A 16620-nucleotide genomic window follows, 5' to 3' on the forward strand; every position below is an offset into this window, starting at 1 on the left:
TCTCTCTCGTCCACAAAAGTTGTTATGAAACCGGACGTTGATTTAAAAGCTTGAAGGGTCATGGCTAGAAGGGATCCAGCTTTTGTCAAATTGATGTCAGATTTCACTTTACCTAAGAGGTTAGGAGAATTTACGCAGCAAGTGTTGAGAATGAACGTAGCAGGTTAAGAGAATTAGGTTAAGGTTAGGAAAGGCTTGGAGGGTCATGGCTAGAAGGAATCCAGCTTTAGTCAAATGAACATAAGATTTCACTTTTCATAGCAGGTTAGGAGAACTTAAAGGAAAACTCCTCCGGAAAACTATATTTTGGTATTTGTTCATTAGTCCATTGTTGACATAGTCCCAAAATGTTTTGCTTGTCAGCGATCAAGTTTTCAAGCTATGTAACTTTCAAAATACAGAAATCATCCAAGTATGATGCATTTTGAATCATATGATGCACAATGCATCATACAGGGATGATTTCAATATGATAATGAGGGGGTGTCAAGCAAAAAAAAAAGTCAAACATTTGTGGGTGGTATCTAACAAACCATTGGTTGATCAATGCCACAGGTTGTTGATCAATTGCGTTTGCCTGGGCTGAGTTCAGTATGACAGAACGTGTTCAACGTTTAAAGGCCATGTTTCACATTAGCACCCCCGAACAATAATGTTTAGCACATATAGCTATGTACCAATATGATATGTCACTTCTTTGGGGGGAAATTGGAGATAAAATCTACTATATGCTGCTGTGTCGCATGTGCACCATATAAACACAAAAATAACAAATGGAACATTGTCCTTGCTTGATGTAGAAATAGGTGAACAGTTTTGGAACACTGAGCCATTGACTGCCTGCCTGCGCCAGGTGGCTGTGTTTGTTACAAGTGGGTTGCTTTTGACAATAAATCACCAGACTACAGCCATATAGTTTTGAACCTAGAAGAAGATCAAGGAGTAGGCAAGAAGGAGTTGACTGGGATGGGCGAGAGGAATGTCCAGTTGGCCCGAAAAGCATGGTAAGCAAACTTTACTGAGTGTCAAGCTAGCTAGCTTGGCTACAACTGATAAAATTGAGTTGGCTAGCTAGCTGCGTTTTACAGCCAGACTCTCAGTTTTACACTTAGCTAGCTAGATAATGAACTAAACTGCAATTATCATAAACCATTATTATCTAGCTAGCTACAGTAGCTAAATATCTGTCAGATATAAAGCAAGTAGGATTGTGGCATATCAGAAGCAATGCATGTTGGCTAACTCACGTTAACTAGATCACTTATTAAGCAACAGAGTGGATACTTAATTAATAAGCTAGCAGCTAGCTAACTGCAGTCAAATAAGGAGGAGCATGTTGTCATGTTGGAATAAATCACCCATGTGAAGCTAGCCACAATACAGATTAGCCACAATAATTGATTTTGCTGTTCGCTTTAGCAATTGTTATTGAGATGAGACCTGGTTCCATAAAATAAATATATTTGCTAGTTATAAATTCATATATATGCCATGTAATTTGTCATAGCCGTTATCACAAAGTGGCCTGCATACTTTATATCAGATCAATTGAATGTGAAATAGGCAAACTGATACATGAATCCTAAATACAGGTATCATTTTCTTTTGTCAATCTATGCAGGTTTGTCATCTGATTTCTTGGAGCCTGGTGGAGATAGATGCAACCATACTACAAGGCAGGACATTTCTCTGCATCCAGGTTGAGGCTTGCTACCAGCAGGAACATGAAGCACTCTGTCAGTAAGTCATGATATTGTTTTCCTTTACATTGCATGATACTAGGCAGGAGGCCCTAGGCCAGTGGGAGGTCATGGATGCGGGCTCTTTCTCTCTCTATTTCTAGCACTCACTACCTCTATCCATCTCTCTCCAGGTGCTACAGAGACAGAATGGTCCAAGGACCTCCAGAGCCTTCTGACCAACTACCTGCAATCTCTCCAGAGCACAGAGAAGTACGCTACACTTATAATAGTATACTTGACGCACTGTACACCTCCTTCACTGTGGCAGTCTGCCTGTGTGATGACATAGCATATTATCCAGAGCCACTGGTTGGATTGGATTTACTGTCCTCACACCAAAACTCATGTTCCCTGTAAAACTTTTCCATAGCCCAGCAGACTTTTATTAAAACTAACATGTCCATCCCCCTATCCCCAAGTGATTCTGCTGGGCTATGGAACTGTAGAACAGCACATAAAAAAACCTGCCACCCTGTTGTCAGCTATAGGCAGACAGTTCCCAGAGGAAGGATGCAACTATCAAGGCTTTCAAAGGCCACATTTTGGGGATGAATAAATGCAATAGTTTTGTATAAACTCATTTAAATGTTATTGTTAGATTACAAAACAATAACTTTATCATAGCATGTTTGTCACTAACTTTTACTAACTTCTGTGGTAACTTAAACACAAAGACAACACTTGGAGATTATGATTCAAAAGGTCTAAAGGAAATGCAAGTCTCGTGTCCATTTTTATTAATGTATATCAGACATCACACAGGTGTGTAAAAAAATAAATATATATATATATATAAATATATATATATATATATATATATATATATATATATATATATATATATATATTAGTATTTGATCCCCTGATGATTTTGTATGTTTGCCCACTGACAAAGAAATGATCAGTCTATAATTTTAATGGTAGGTTTATTTGAACAGTGAGAGACAGAATAACAACAACAAAATCCAGAAAAACGCATGTCAAAAATGTTATAAATTGATTTGCATTTTAATGAGGGAAATAAGTATTTGACCCCCTTTCAATCAGAAAGATTTCTGGCTCCCAGGTGTCTTTTATATAGGTAACGAGCTGAGATTAGGAGCACACTCTTAAAGGGAGTGCTCCTAATCTCAGCTTGTTACCTGTATAAAAGACACCTGTCCACAGAAGCAATCAATCAATCAGATTCCAAACTCTCCACCATGGCCAATACCAAAGAGCTCTCCAAGGATGTCAGGGACAAGATTGTAGACCTACACAAGGCTGGAATGGGCTACAAGACCATCGCCAAGCAGCTTGGTGAGAAGGTGACAACAGTTGGTGCGATTATTCGCAAATGGAAAAAACACAATAACTTTCAATCTCCCTCGGCCTGGGGCTCCATGCAAGATCTCACCTCGTGGAGTTGCAATGATCATGAGAACGGTGCGGCATCAGCCCAGAACTACACGGGAGGATCTTGTCAATGATCTCAAGGCAGCTGGGACCATAGTCACCAAGAAAACAATTGGTAACACACTACGCCGTGAAGGACTGAAATCCTGCAGCGCCCGCAAAGTCCCCCTGCTCAAGAAAACACATATACATGCCCGTATTTGCCAATGAACATCTGAATGATTCAGAGGAGGACTGGGTGAAAGTGTTGTGGTCAGATGAGACCAAAATGGAGCTCTTTGGCATCAACTCAACTCGCCGTGTTTGGAGGAGGAGGAATGCTGCCTATGACCCCAAGAACACCATCCCCACCGTCAAACTAGGAGGTGGAAACATTATGCTTTGGGGGTGTTTTTCTGCTAAGGGCACAGGACAACTTCACCGCATGAAAGGGACGATGGACGGGGCCATGTACCATCAAATCTTGGGTGAGAATCTCCTTCCCTCAGCCAGAGCATTGAAAATGGGTTGTGGATGGGTATTCCAGCATGACAATGACCCAAAACACACGGCCAAGGCAACAAAGGAGTGGCTCAAGAAGAAGCACATTAAGGTCCTGGAGTGGCCTAGCCAGTCTCCAGACCTTAATCCCATAGAAAATCTGTGGAGGGAGCTGAAGGTTCGAGTTGCCAAACGTCAGCCTCGAAACCTTAATGACTTGGAGAAGATCTGCAAAGAGGAGTGGGACAAAATCCCTCCTGAGATGTGTGCAAACCTGGTGGCCAACTACAAGAAACGTCTGACATCTGTGATTGCCAACAAGGGTTTTGCCACCAAGTACTAAGTCATGTTTTGCAGAGGGGTCAAATACTTATTTCCCTCGTTAAAATGCAAATCAATTTATAACATTATTGACATGCGTTTTTCTGGATTTTTTTGTTGTTATTCTGTCTCTCACTGTTCAAATAAACCTACCATTTAAAATTATAGACTGATCATTTCTTTGTCAGTGGGCAAACGTACAAAATCAGCAGTCAATAAATTAAATGTAATACAATGGCAATCCGGGTTATATGTTAAAATCCTACATATGAACTGCCGACATTATTACGGATATTAATTGATAATGATGGAAAATAAGACATGCAAGATATTTGAATAGATATATATTTTTTAATAGTTATATATAGAGGTGACAGCATTGGAAAAGCTTTTGGCGGTTAATCTGCTTCTGTTTTGTGCGTGGCACTGTGTGCTGTTTTCGATGGATGGGTCCTGGCCTCTCGGGGCCCTAGGGATCCGGAGGGATGTGGGTGGGATGCCGATCACTGGGATGACGGCTCAACTTGGGATGGGGAGGGGCTTTAGCGGGGGAATTAGTGGAGAACAATTTGAAGGGATACTTAGTAGCAATGCAAATATCATGGTACAGCTACAGTGGGGAGAACAAGTATTTGATACACTGCCAATTTTGCAGGTTTTCCTACTTACAAAGCATGTAGAGGTCTGTAATTTTTATCATAGGTACACTCCAACTGTGAGAGACGGAATCTAAAACAAAAATCCAGAAAATCACATTGTATCACATTGTATGATTTTTTAAGTAATGAATTTGCATTTTATTGCATGACATAAGTATTTGATACATCAGAAAAGCAGAACTTAATATTTGGTACAGAAACCTTTGTTTGCAATTACAGAGTTCATACGTTTCCTGTAGGTCTTGACCAGGTTTGCACACACTGCAGCAGGGTTGGCCCACTCCTCCATACAGACCTTCTCCAGATCCTTCAGGTTTCGGGGCTGTCGCTGGGCAATACCGCCCGGGCAACGAAGGAGTGGCTTCGTAAGAAGCATTTCAAGGTCCTGGAGTGGCCTAGCCAGTCTCCAGATCTCAACCCCATAGAAAATCTTTGGAGGGAGTTGAAAGTCTGTGTTGCCCAGCGACAGCCCTAAAACATCACTGCTCTAGAGGAGATCTGCATGGAGGAATGGGCCAAAATACCAGCAACAGTGTGTGAAAACCTTGTGAAGACTTACAGAAAACGTTTGACCTGTGTCATTGCCAACAAAGGGTATATAACAAAGTATTGAGAAACTTTTGTTATTGACCAAATACTTATTTTCCACCATAATTTGCAAATAAATGCATTAAAAATCCTACAATGTGATTTTCTGGAATTTTTTTTCTCATTTTGTCTGTCATAGTTGACGTGTACCTATGATGAAAATTACAGGCCTCTCTCATCTTTTTAAGTGGGAGAACTTATATATAAAACATGGGGGATTGGAGGTGATGCAGACAATTGCATTGATGGAGGTTGCAATCTATCTGCAGTATTAAGCTGAAAAGACTTATGATCGGGTTTTGCGACATTTCTTTTGGCCCGGTTTAAAACAAGATGTGGCTCAGTTCTGTCGGACATGCCACACCTGTCAGGTAACGGGGAAACCGAACCAGGTTTTCTTCCCGCTCCTCTTTGTCCCATACCTGTCATAGCTGAACCATTTGAACATGTGATGGTTGATTGTGTTGGACCATTACCGAAGACAAAATCTGTTTCTGTTGACGGTTATGTGTGTGGACACCAGATACCCAGAGGCCATTCCTCTGCGAAGGATTACTGCTCCGGTGGTGAGTAAAGCCTTGATTAAATTATTCTAAACTTTTGGGTTACCTAAGGTGGTACAAACTGATCAAGGTACGAATTTCCTTTCTAAGCTTTTCAAACAGGTGTTAAAATCCTTGTCAGTTACACACCGTGTGTCAAGCGCATATCACCCAGAGTCTCAGGGTGCGCTTGAACGTTGGCATCAGACACTGAAGTCTATGCTCCGTAAATATTGTTTGGAATCTGAAGGATTGGGATGAGGGAGTTCCTCTAGTTTAGTTTGCTGTCTGTGAGACGGTACAGGAATCCTTAGGGTTCAGCCCAGCTGAACTGGTGTTTGGACACAGAGTGAGAGGACCTATGAAAGTCCTTGAGGATCAGTTTTTATCACAAGAGTTGTGTGCGAAAGAAAATGTGTTTAACTACGTTAGTCGCTTTCGTGAGCACCTACATGGTGCCTGTGCTCTGGCAAAGGAAGCGCTGTCTTCCTCACAGAAACGTATGAAACGGCACTATAACAACCAGGCTGTTTCTCGTTCGCTGCAGCCGAGTGACCAAGTTATTGTATTGTTGCCTTGTTACCAGGATGCCTTTGCTCTTTGAATTCGTTTTGTGTTGTGCTAGTATTTGAGTCGCAAACCATTGTGGTTTGCTCTTTTAAGGGTGGGAGTGTTACGGATACAGGTATCCTGTATGTGTATTTGTTTTTCCTCTCCTTCTGCCCTAATCACAGGTGTCCCTTGTTTTCCTGATTGGTGGTCTTTGGTGTGTCCGACATCCATTCGTCTGCTGATTGCTGAGGTGGACCAATCAGTGGATACTCCTCTATATTGCACCACCTGTTTCTGGTTTTTCATTACCATGTCACATCCCCTGATTTTACAAAGCCAGTCAGTTGTACTCTTATTTTTTTTCTTTGTGAGTATGTATACTGTGGTGTCTTGTTTTTGTGTACTCACTCGTTTGTTGTTTAGTCCATATTGGACCTATGTTGATTGTTTGTACCTGGGAAAAGGGGGGGGGGGGGTTGTTGGAGATTTTTTAGTGGACTATGAGATAAAACTGAGTTAATCATGAACATATAGTTAACATTCTCTGTGGCTAGGCAAGAACTTAATCCTGTGGCCTTTTGTCTCTCTCCTCAAACAAAGTGATAAAGAGCGGTGCCAGGGTTGAACAGAGTTTAAACTAAACATGAGTGTTTTTGCAAGATAAGGGATTGATTGAGTGAATTACTATTGATTCTGAACTGAATGAAAGTCGAATTTAGCCACCACCATAGACAAAGGGAGTGGGCGGAGCAATAAAAGAGCGAGAAACTGAAGAGGGAGGGATTTTAAAGCTAAGGTGTGTGGAGGGCACTATTTAAGCGGCAGCTCTACCCTTTAGCTCAGTGCGAATGTTGCCTGTAATTCATGGCTTCTGGTTGGGGTATGTATGGACGGTCGACGTCATCATATGTGTGGGGACGACGTCATCAATGCACTTATTGATGAAGCCAGTGACTGATGTGGTGTACTCCTCAATGCTATCGGAAGAATCCCGGAACATATTCCAGTCTGTGCTAGCAAAACAGTCCTGTAGTTTAGCATCTGCGTCATCTGACCACTTCCTTATTAACCGAGTCACTGGTGCTTCCTGCTTTAGTTTTTGCTTATAAGCAGGAATCAGGAGGATAGAATTATGGTCATATTTGCCAAATGGAGGGCGAGGGAGAGCTTTGTACGCGTCTCTGTGTGTGGAGTAAAGGTGGTCTAGAGTAATTTTTTTTTCTCTGGTTGCACATTTAACATGCTGGTAGAAATGAGGTAGAACGGATTTAAGTTTCCGTGTATTAAAGTCCCCGGCCACTAGGAGCGCTGCCTCTGGATGAGCGTTTTCCTGTTTACTTATGGCTTTATACAGCTCATTGAGTGCAATCTTAGTGCCATCATCGGTTTATGGTGGTAAATAGACAGCTACGAAAAATATAGATAAACTCTCTTGGTAAATAGTGTGGTCTACAGCTTATCATGAGATACTCTACCTCAGTCGAGCAAAACCTCGAGACTTCCTTTGTATTAGATTTTATGCACCAGCTGTTGTTTACAAATATACACAGACCGCCACCCCTTGTCTTACCGGAGTCAGCCGTTCTGTCCTGCCGATGTAGCATATATCCCGCCAGCTGTATGTTGTCCATGTCATTGTTCAGCCACGACTCGGTGAAACATAAGATATTACAGTTTTTAATGTCCCGTTGGTAGGATAACCTTAATCTTAGGTCGTCCAATTTATTTTCAAATGATTGAACATTGGCTAATAGGATTGATGGAAGAGACAGTTTACTCGCTCGCCGTCAGATCCTTACAAGGCACCCCGACCTACGTCCACAATATCTCTGTCTCTTTCTTATGCAAATGACAGGGATTTGGGCCTTGTCGGGTGTCTGTAGGATATCCTTCGCATCCGACTCGTTGAATAAAAAATCTTTGTCCAATACGAGGTGAGTAATCGCTGTCCTGATATCCAGAAGCTCTTTTTGTTCATAAGAGACGGTGGCAGAAACATTATGTACAGAATAAATTACAAATAACGTGAAAAAACACACATAATAGCACAACTGGTTAGAGGGCTGTAAAACGGCAGCCATTCTCTCAGCCTTCAACAGCATAGTACCCTCCAAGCTCATCATTAAGCTTGGGGCCCTGGGTCTGAATCCCGCCCTGTGCAACTGGGTCCTGGACTTCCTGACGGGCCGCCCCCAGGTGATGGGGTCAAGCTTCCTGCCATCCAGGACCTCTATACCAGGCGGTGTCAGAGGAAGGCCCTAAAAATTGTCAAAGACTCAAGCCACCCTAGTCATAGACTGTTCACTCTGCTACCGCACGGCAAGCGGTGCCGGAGCGCCAAGTCTAGGTACAAAAGGCTTCTCAACAGCTTCTACCCCCAAGCCATAAGACTCCTGAACAGATAATAATGGCTACCCGGACTATTTGCACTGCTCAACCCACCCCACCCCATCCCTTTCTTTGACGCTGCTGCTACTCTGTTTATTTATTTTATTTTATTTTATTTTATTTATTTTTTTGTCATTTAGCAGACGCTCTTATCCAGAGCGACTTACAGCTTACAACATTTATGCATAGTCACTTTAACTCTACCCACATGTACATATTACCTCGACTAGCCGGTGCCCCCGCACATTGACTCTGTACCAGTAGCCCCCTGTATATAGCCTCCCTACTGCTATTTTATTTTACTGCTGCTCTTTAGCTATTTGCTTTTATTTATTTATTTTCTTAATTAACACTTTTTTATTTTACTTTTTTATTTAAAAAACTGCATTGTTGGTTAAGGGCTTGTAAGTAAGCATTTCACTGTAATATCTACACCTGTTGTATTTGGCGCATGTGGCAAATAAAATGTGAATTGATTTGATTTGATGAAGGTAGGAAACAACACCTCCAGTACGCTGATCCTCAAAACAGGGGCCCCACAAGGGTGCGTGCTCAGACCCCTCCTGTACTCCCTGTTCACCTATGACTGCGTGGCCACGCACGCCTCCAACTCAATCATCAAGTTTGCAGACGACACAACAGTAGTAGGCGTGATTACCAACAATGACGAGACAGCCTACAGGGAGGAGGTGAGGGCCCTGGCGGAGTGGTGCCAGGAAAATAACCTCTCCCTCAACAAAACGAAGGAGCTGATCATGGACTTCAGGCGACAACAGAGAGAGCACTCCCCTATTCACATCGACGGGACCGAGTAAAGAAGGTGAAAAGCTTCAAGTTCCTCTGCGTCCATCAGAAATGGTCCATCCACACAGACAGTGTGGTGGAGAAGGCGCAACAGCGCCTCTTCAACCTCAGGAGGCTGAAGAAATTTGTCTTGGCCCCTAAGACCCACACAAACTTTTACAGATGTACAATTGAGAGCATCTTGTCGGGCTGTATCACCGCCTGGTATGGCAACTGCACTGCCCGCAACCGCAGGGCTCTCCAGAGGGTGGTGCGGTCTGCCCAACGCATCACTGGGGGCACACTGCCTGCCCTCCAGGACACCTACAGCACCTGATGTCACAGGAAGGCCAAAAGTATCATCAAGGACATCAACCACCCGAGCCACGGCCTGTTCCCCCCACTATCATCCAGAAGGTGAGGTCAGTACATGTGCATCAAAGCTGGGACAGAAGCTGTTTTTCAGTCTGTCTATCTCAAGGCCATCAGACTGTTAAATAGCTATCACTAGCCGGCTACTACCCGATTACTCAACCCAGCACCTTAGAGGCTGCTGCCCTATATAAAGCTGTACATTGCAATATGAATGTTTTAATACGCACAATATGTACAATAGGCTGAATAGTGAGGTGATTTCCCCACAGTTAAAGTCCTGCAATAAGAGCTACGACGCTGATATTTGTATAAACCCTTCACAGTTGTGAACATTTTATGGACCCAAGATCCATAGGCAAGGCTGTACAATGCATACAGCATGCCCACAATGCAATTCTGAGGTCTAATATACACTGCTCAAAAAAATAAAGGGAACACTTAAACAACACAATGTAAGTCCAAGTCAATCACACTTCTGTGAAATCAAACTGTCCACTTAGGAAGCAACACTGATTGACAATAAATTTCACATGCTGTTGTGCAAATGGAATAGACAACAGGTGGAAATTATAGGCAATTAGCAAGACACCCCCAATAAAGAAGTGGTTCTGCAGGTGGTGACCACAGACCACTTCTCAGTTCCTATGCTTCCTGGCTGATGTTTTGGTCAATTTTGAATGCTGGCGGTGCTTTCACTCTAATGGTAGCATGAGACGGAGTCTACAACCCACACAAGTGGCTCAGGTAGTGCAGCTCATCCAGAATGGCACATCAATGCGAGCTGTGGCAAGAAGGTTTGCTGTGTCTGTCAGCGTAGTGTCCAGAGCATGGAGGCGCTACCAGGAGACAGGCCAGTACATCAGGAGATGTGGAGGAGGCCGTAGGAGGGCAACAACCCAGCAGCAGGACCGCTACCTCCGCCTTTGTGCAAGGAGGAGCAGGAGGAGCACTGCCAGAGCCCTGCAAAATGACCTCCAGCAGGCCACAAATGTGCATGTGTCTGCTCAAACGGTCAGAAACAGACTCCATGAGGGTGGTATGAGGGCCCGACGTCCACAGGTGCGGGTTGTGCTTACAGCCCAACACCGTGCAGGACGTTTGGCATTTGCCAGAGAACACCAAGATTGGCAAATTCGCCACTGGCGCACTGTGCTCTTCACAGATGAAAGCAGGTTCACACTGAGCACATGTGACAGACGTGACAGAGTCTGGAGACGCAGTGGAGAACGTTCTGCTGCCTGCAACATCCTCCAGCATGACCGGTTTGGCGGTGGGTCAGTCATGGTGTGGGGTGGCATTTCTTTGGGGGGCCGCACAGCCCTCCATGTGCTCGCCAGAGGTAGCCTGACTGCCATTAGGTACCGAGATGAGATCCTCAGACCCCTTGTGAGACCATATGCTGGTGCGGTTGGCCCTGGGTTCCTCCTAATGGAAGACAATGCTAGACCTCATGTGGCTGGAGTGTGTCAGCAGTTCCTGCAAGAGGAAGGCATTGATGCTATGGACTGGCCCGCCCGTTCCCCAGACCTGAATCCAATTGAGCACATCTGGGACATCATGTCTCGCTCCATCCACCAACGCTACGTTGCACCACAGACTGTCCAGGAGTTGGCGGATGCTTTAGTCCAGGTCTGGGAGGAGATCCCTCAGGAGACCATCCGCCACCTCATCAGGAGCATGCCCAGGCGTTGTAGGGAGGTCATACAGGCACGTGGAGGCCACACACACTACTGAGCCTCATTTTGACTTGTTTTAAGGACATTACATCAAAGTTGGATCAGCCTGTAGTGTGGTTTTCCACTTTAATTTTGAGGGTGACTCCAAATCCAGACCTCCATGGGTTGATACATTTGATTTCCATTGATCATTTTTGTGTGATTTTGTTGTCAGCACATTCAACTATGTAAAGAAAAAAGTATTGAATAAGATTATTTCATTCATTCAGATCTAGGATGTGTTGTTTAAGCATTCCCTTAATTTTTTTGAGCAGTGTATTACATCCACAGTGTGATTTCAAGTGATTTTAATTTTTGGGTCAATTTAACTAATTTGTCTTTTGGTGAATTTATATAACAACATTCCAAACTTGTTAAGCATTATCTAGTCCAAATATTGCCTCTTTCCACTGTTTGTTTCTGTTTGCGTCAGTTTCAATGTAGGACTTTTATTTTGAAGACGAACCGCAAATTCTACTATTGTGGCTAACTTCACTAGGTGGTGCAAAAGCAATCGAGCAAAGCGCTGTGACATTGATTAACCAATGGTGTGTTCGATACAACCCATTGGCGTTTGACACCCCCTCATTATCATATTGGAGAAAGAAATACAAAAATTAATACATATAAAAATCAAATGAATTAGTTTGAATAACTAGATAATTTCTAGATTAATTAAATACATACAGATATGTAGAGAATTAATTTGTCAGTACTTTTGTATTTCCTTTTCATTTATTTAATTATGTGCAGATTTATTGATTCATTTATCTATTATGTGTACATTTATTTATTTAATTCTAATTACGGCAGGTTTGATGCTCCATACAGTATGGTTTAGAAACTGGCAATATATCATGACAACAAAAATGTGATTTTTGGTCTTAATTTAAGGTTAGGCATAAGATTAGCAGTGTGGTTAAATTTAAGGTTAATATTAGGTTTTAAGAAGATACATTTTAGAAATAGGCGGGGTTTAGCCACAATTATGTCTTTGTGGCTGTGGTAACTAGTGTCTACCCGATTTATCAGGTACTCTTGATTTATCTAGCATTGCGCCCCCATGAGGGCAAATAATGATTCCAAAAATGAACAGGAGGAGAGCAAATCGAGCAAACATGTTTCTTGCTGGCCTTTCGAAGAGAGGCGAGTGTGTTTTCTGATAGTTAGATTGTAAGTGTAACTTTGTACAATTCAATGACGTGAACAAATTACAATTCAATAGGATATTCAATACCTATGTAGAATGGAGAGTTTACACATCTATCTATGAACTTTACCCTATAATAAATAGCATAAACTAGCTACTTCTGTTTCTTTAAGAGCTTAAAGGGGCAATCAGCAGGTGCTACATAATTTTTTTAAACTTATAAATGAATAATATGTACCCAGTCTGTCCTATCTGGTGTAATTATCCTGTCTTATCTGGTGTCCTGTGCGATATTAAAGATGTTCCCTCTAATTCTCCCATCTCTCTCTCACTCTCTTCCATCCCAGAGGACCTGAGCCATAGGACCATGCCTCAGGACTACCTGGCCTGTCGATTTCTGTCTGTCCCCATCCCCAGTCCACCTGGTCGTGCTGCTGATCCAGTTTCTGTTGTTCTGCTTGTGGCTATGGAACCCTGACCTGTTCACCGGACGTGCTACCATGTCCCAGACCTGCTGTTTCGACCCTCTCTCTCTCTCTACCGCACCTGCTGTCTCGACCTATGAATGCTAAGCTATGAAAAGCCAACTGACATTTACTTCTGAGGTGCTGACCTGTTGCCCCCTCTACAACCACTGTGATTATTATTTGACCCTGCTGGTCATCTATGAACGTTTGAACATCTTGAAGAACGATCTGGCCTTAATGGCCATGTACTCTTATAAATCTCCACCAGGCACAGCCAGAAAAGGACTGGCCACCGTCAGAGCCTGGTTGCTTCCTAGGTTCCGGCCTGTCTAGGGAGTTTTTTCTAGCCACCGTGCTTCTACATCTGCATTGCTTGCTCTGTGGGATTTTAGGCTGGGTTCTGTATAAGCACTTTGTGTCATCTGCTGATGTAAAAAGGGTTTTATAAATACATTTGATTGATTCTTTAAGAATCTAACTTATAAATGCCTCATGAGCTTAGTTTAACGTTGAACCCCTTCAGAAGCCAAAATATAAGCATGTTTTAGTCCAATGGTTGGAAACAAAGTAAATGTATACAAACACTGTATTGCCTCAACATGGTTAAAACTATAATTTTGATATCATGGATGGTCAGTCCTTCACAGGAGGTTATTGGCACCTTCATTGGGGAGGACGGGCTCTTGGTAATGGCTGGAGCAGAATAAGTGTAATGGTATGAAACACAACATGGTTTGTGACTCTGCACCGGTACCCCCCTGTATATATAGCCTCCCTACTGTTATTTTATTTTACTTCTGCTCTTTTTTTCTCAACACTTTTTTTGTTGTTGTTTTATTTTTACTTTCTTTGTTAAAAATAAATGCACTGTTGGTTAAGGGCTGTAAGTAAGCATTTCACTGTAATGTCTGCACCTGTTGTATTCGGTGCATGTGACCAATAAAATTTGATTTGATTTGATGTGTTGATGCCATTCCATTTGCTCCGTTATGGCCATTATTATGAGCCATCCTCCCCTCAGCAGCCTCATTTTACAATTTAGTCATTTAGCAGACGCTCTAATCCAGAGCGATTTACAGTTAGTGAGTGCATACACAGCCTCCTGTGCAGTCCTTGCATCCATAGCTTTGTCTATAAATTTGAATGATTACATTTCTCCAGCCCCATTCTTTTACTGAAACAGTGGCTGGGAAAAAGCTTTGTTATTGGTGGAGTTTGTTTTGCCTGGCACGGGTGGGTGGCGATTCCACTTAAGGACCAATGGAATGGTCTAACATATAAACTCCGCCTACCCGGGGCACCTGGCTATGCAAAACGAACTTGACCACTGAGGGAGTTATTTTACGCTGGCCCGGGTTGAACCGGGCAAAGGCCCCTCACATCGTGGGCGAAAGTGGGGAAGGAGGCGCGCACTTCTCAAATCAAACAAGGCAGCATGGTGCATCGTCCAGAAAAATGCATAACTTTTCCATAAAATAAATGTTTGAATTTTCTAACTAGTTTTCATTGGGAAGGCAGATAAAGCGTTTTTACACAGAATCTTAATTACTACATGTGCTTAATTACGTCACCCCGAACGCAATACATTTTCAGTGGTGCAAAACACAAGTACACGGGCGCCTGAGCGAGAATAATTTAATTAATCTGTCCCAGGTAGGCCTGTTTTGCATCGGGTGAAAGTTTGTTTTAGAACCGGGCTGCCTCCCAGACGTGAGCCAGGTGCCCTGTTCAAAGCCCAGGTCGAAGTTGCCTCAAAACAAAAGTGAGATAATTAAGCACGTGGAGTAATGAGTAGGATTCGGCGTTTTTGCTTGCAAAAGTGATAGCTTTTTTTTATTTTATTTATCTGCCTTCCCAATGAAAACCACACTGAACAAAAAAATTACCAAACATGCAACAATTTCAAAGATGTTACTGAGTTACAGTTCATATAAGGAAACAAGTCAATTGAAATAAATAAATGAGTCACTAATCTATCGATTTCACATGACTGGGAATACAGATACGCATCTGTTGGTCACAGATACCTTTTTTTTTTTTTAATGGCACGACAATGGGCCTCAGGAACGTCACGCTATCTCTGTGCATTCAAATTGCCATCGATAAAATGCAATTGTGTTCGTTGTCCGTTGCTTATGCAACTGAAGTCGGTTACGACGTCGAACTGCAGTCAGGTCAAGACCCCGGTGAGGACGACGAGCACACAGATGAGCTTCCCCGAGAAGGTTTGTGCAGAAATTCTTCGGTTGTGCAAACCCCCAGTTTCATTAGCTGTCCAGGTGGCTGGTCTCAGACGATCCTGCAGGTGAAGAAGCCGGATGTGGGGGTCCTGGGCTGGCGCGGTTACACGTGGTCTGCGGTTGTGAGGCAGGTTGGACCTGCTGCCAAATTCTCTAAAACGATGTAGAGAAATGAACATTCATTTATCTGGCAACAGCTCTGATGGACATTCCTGCAGTCAGCATGCCTATTGCACGCTCCCTCAAAACTTGAGACATCTGTGGCATTGTGTTGTGACAACTGCCCATTTTAGACAGTGGTGTAAAGTACATTTTACACTTACATTTAGCAGACGCTCTTATCCAGAGCGACTTACAGTTAGTGAGTGCATACATTTTCTACTTAACTAGTTATTTGGTATCTTTACTTTACTATTTATATTTTTGAAAACTTTTACTTCACTACATTCCTAAAGAAAATAATGTACTTTTTACTCTATACATTTTCCCTGACACCCAAAAGTATTCATTACATTTTGAATGCTTAGCAGGACAGGAACATTTTTCCAATACACGCACTTATCAAGAGAACATCCCTGGTCATTCCTACTTCCTCTGATCTGGCCTACTCACCAAACACACATGCTTAGTTTGTAAATTATGTATTGGGGTGTGCCCCTGGCTATCCATAAATTAAAAAACAAGAAAATGGTGCCATCTGGTTTGCTTAATATAAGGAATTTGAAATGATGTATACTTTTACTTTGACTTTTGATACTTAAGTATATTTAAAACCAAATACTTTTAGACTTCTACTCAAGTAGTATTTTACTTGGTGACTTTCACTTTTACTTGAGTCGTTTTCTATTAAGGTATCTTTACTTTTACTCAAGTATGACAATTGGGTACTTTTTCCACCACTGATTTTAGTGTCCTTTTATTGTCCCCAGCACAAGGTGCACCTGTGTAATGATCATGCTGTTTAATCAGTTTCTTGATATGCCACACCTGTCAGGTGGATGGATTATCTTGACAAAGGCGAAATGCTCACTAACAGGGATGTAAACAAATTTGTGCACAAAATTTGAGAAATATTTTTGTGCGTATGGATCATTTCTGGAATCTTTTATTTCAGCTCATGAAACATGGGACCAACACTTTACATGTTGCGTTTTATATTTTTGATCAGTATTGTTGGAAAATTCAAACAGATTTAATGGAAAATAGATTTTCTGGACGATGCA

Source organism: Coregonus lavaretus, assembly GCF_964263955.1.
Source record: "Coregonus lavaretus genome assembly, chromosome: 16".
Lineage (NCBI taxonomy): Eukaryota > Metazoa > Chordata > Actinopteri > Salmoniformes > Salmonidae > Coregonus > Coregonus lavaretus.